Raw genomic sequence first — 3,509 nt, forward strand, 5'->3', positions numbered from 1 at the left:
AGCCAACTGGCCCATCAGGGTGGGGCCGACAGGCCAACCTCCCGTGTCCCCTCCCCCTACTCTGGCCCGGCCCCCATTAGCGTGGGCTGGCTAGACCCCATCCATGCATGATTTTGTGCACCAGGTCTCTAATACATATATATATATATTTTTTTTTTTTTCAACCAACCGGCCAGAGACTGTATATCTCAACCTTCCTTGCAACTATTCCTTTCTTTCATCTTTCTTACATTGGTCAAGCTGTGGCCAATGGACTGTGAGCATAAGAGCTGCAGCACTTCCAGATCAGTGGCTTGCCTTAGACTTCCCCTTTGCTCTTGCTCATGGCTTCATGCATGTGGTACTGGAAAGTGTTTGGACTCTTTGGACATGAAAAACTTTAGGAGATGGTGGAGGTACAGTATAGAGGTGACCTGGATTTCTGGATTACTTTATGGAGCTGAACTGCTACAATACTTGCTTCCATTTAGACTGTAACATTAGGGAACAACATAGTTATTTAAGTGAGTGTATTTGGGGGTGTGTTGTGAAGCAGTTTAGCCTGTACACAGCTTAACAAATCCTCTTGATGACACTCCCAAAATCTCTGAGAGCACATTTCCTCTGTACTCCAAGAAATCAAATGCCAAAGTCCCCTCCATGCTTATAATTTTCTATCCACCATAATCTTTGTATACTTGAACTCTTTTCTAAGCATAACAATTCTAGACCTGAAAAGTAAACACTAGACAGCTCATGATGAGTTTTCAGTTGTGTGAGGAAGGTTGGGCTTATCGTAAGGACAAAGAAAAACAAACCATGAATCACAGGATTCATTCAAAGAAGTGAAATGATGAAAATGACACTTTAGGAAAGATCATTCTACTTGCAATGTGGAGAATGACTTGGAGGAATGAAAGCTGGGATGCTAAGGAAATTAAGGAGGGCTATTGCAGTAACCTAGGAGGGAAGTAATTATATCCTAAACTAGGTGGTGGCTCTGGGGATAGAGAGAATTGAAGCATTTGAGAGAGATCTCAGAGGAAAAAATTCATCTAAATGGAGATTCTGCCAGTAGTTAAGTATATGAGTCTGGAGCTCAAAAAGGAGGTATAAGCAGGAGATAAAACTTTGACAGTCATAAGCACATGTGATAGATATTAACTGGAGCCATGGGGCTGGATGGATAAGCCACCCAAGGACATTGTATAGAATAGAGGCTCTAAGACAACATACCAGAGAGTGACAGCATTTAGGGATTTAAGGCAGTGATTCTCAAGACACAAAAGAGGAGTAAGGTGGTGAGAATACCCAGAGAGGACCGGAGTATGTATAGTTTTAAACAAAAAGCACATAATTCTTTTGCTTTGGCTTCTTTCCAGTCATATTTCATTTGTTTTTGAAATTTCAAAAAACATTATTCTTAAAAATAACAAGGAGTGAAAGTTTTAGACTAATTTTAGGAGGTAGGTAGGTTTTTATGAGTTGAGCAGTAGAAGCCTGCTGGGGGCCAGCCCCAGCGGGTCCAGGGGTTCCCAAAGGTGTGGACAGAGTCGGCGAAGAATGTTTTACACAGAGACAGCATTCAGAACTCTCTAGCTCTCTTTAGTCTCCATGGATCTTCCTGTGCCTGGCTGAGGCCACAGAGAAAGATCCTGAGGCAAACTGAGCCTTTATTTTATAGTGAGAAGTAAACAGGGTAGTGGTTTCCATAATTACACTGTTCTTGTGAGTTTCACTTGTTTTGACCATAGTTACACTTCCTGCACTTCCTCAGCCCATTAGCTTCCCAGATAAGATCTAGGGAGTGTTATAAGGTCAAGCCTAATTATGCTAAGAGGACTGTGCCCTTTAAGCTGGGAATTGTTTGTGACTTTGCCCACAGGTCAGTCCTAGGCTTAACCCTATATCAGCTCCCCAGAGAAACCTGAGAAGTTTGTCACTGAGGTTGTAGGATTGACTAGTCAATGGGAGATAAAGAAATGTTTGAGGGCAGAGTTTGGCTGTGAAAGAAGGAAGTGGTTATGAGGTAGCTGAAAGGGGGAGCGTTACATTAGGGGAGTTCATTGTTAGGGGGAAACCTTTGAGAATGTAAAACTACTGAAGAGAAGGATTCACTAGTTTATTTTTCAAATCACTAGAAAGAAGAAAGGGGTCTCAATGCACATACAAGCATTGTCCTTAGGTAAAAATTGTACTACTTCTTCAATTGTTGCAGGAGGGAAGGAAGACAGAATCATTGCTTTATGTGGGTTTTAGGTTTTGTCACAAGTTTAGAATTATATTTTGCTCTTCCCTTTTATCATAGAGATTTTACCTTTTCATAAAGAAATTTAAATCTTTTTTCTTTTTCTTAATTTTATTTGTATATGCATGTGTATATATGTATGTGCTTATACATGCATGAATATATATCTATGAACATTGGTATTTGTGAATGTATATGTGCATGAATACATATATGATAGCATGTGCATATGTGTATGTGGCACGAATGTATATATTTTTGTTTGCATTTGTGAATGTGTGTAAGTTCCAGGAAGCTTAGTTTGGAGATTAGGAGTAAAGACTTACTGAGACCATGTGTTTCTCATCCTAGCCTCACCATTTATTAGTTGTGTGACACAGGGCAAATTACTTTTTCAAACTTTGCTTTTCCATCTGTAATGATGAAAATAATAATAGTATATATTTCTTACAGGAATTTTGAGGATTATATGAGATAAACCACATGCACAGAAGGGAGGGCACATAATAAAATACTCTCTATTATTATAGACTAGAGGCCCGGTGCACAAAAATTTGTGCACTCGGGGGGAAGGGGGGGGGTCCCTCAGCCCGGCCTGGGCCCTCTTGCAGTCTGGGACCCCTCGGGAGATAACGACCTGCTAGCGCTGCTCCCGGGTGGCAGAGGGCAGGCCCAATCCCTAGGTGCAGCCCCTGGTCGGGCTCAGAGCAGGGCCGATTGGGGAATTGGGGCACCGCCCCCTGTCATGCACAGAGCAGGGCGGATTGGGAGGTGGCGATGCCACCTTCAGTCACGCTCAGGGTAGGGCCGATTGGGGGGTTGGGGCACTGCCCCCTGTCACGCACAGAGCAGGGCCCATCAGGGGGGTTGGGGCTCCGTACCCTGTCACACACAGAGCAGGGCGGTTCAGTAGGTTGGGGCGCTGCCCTCTATCACCCACAGAGCAGGGCCAATCAGGGTTGGGGCACCACCACTGTCACACTCAGGGCAGGGCTGATGGGGAGGTTATGGCTCTACCCCGTCACACACAGAGCAGGGCACATGGGGGGGCTGGGAAGGAGGGTTGGGACACTGCCCTCTATTACCCACAGAGCAGGGCCGATCAGGGGGTTGGGGTGCTGCAACCTGTCACACACAGAGCCGCAGGGCGATCAGGGGGTTGGGGCACCGCACCCTGTCACACAGAGAGCCGCAGGGCGATCAGGGCGTTTGGGCACTGACCCTGTCACGCTGATCCCGGTCACGGGAGGCCTGGTGGCTCTGCTGATCCCCGTGCTGGCAG

This window comes from Myotis davidii, unplaced genomic scaffold (genome assembly GCF_000327345.1).
Source record: "Myotis davidii unplaced genomic scaffold, ASM32734v1 scaffold26, whole genome shotgun sequence".
NCBI lineage: Eukaryota > Metazoa > Chordata > Mammalia > Chiroptera > Vespertilionidae > Myotis > Myotis davidii.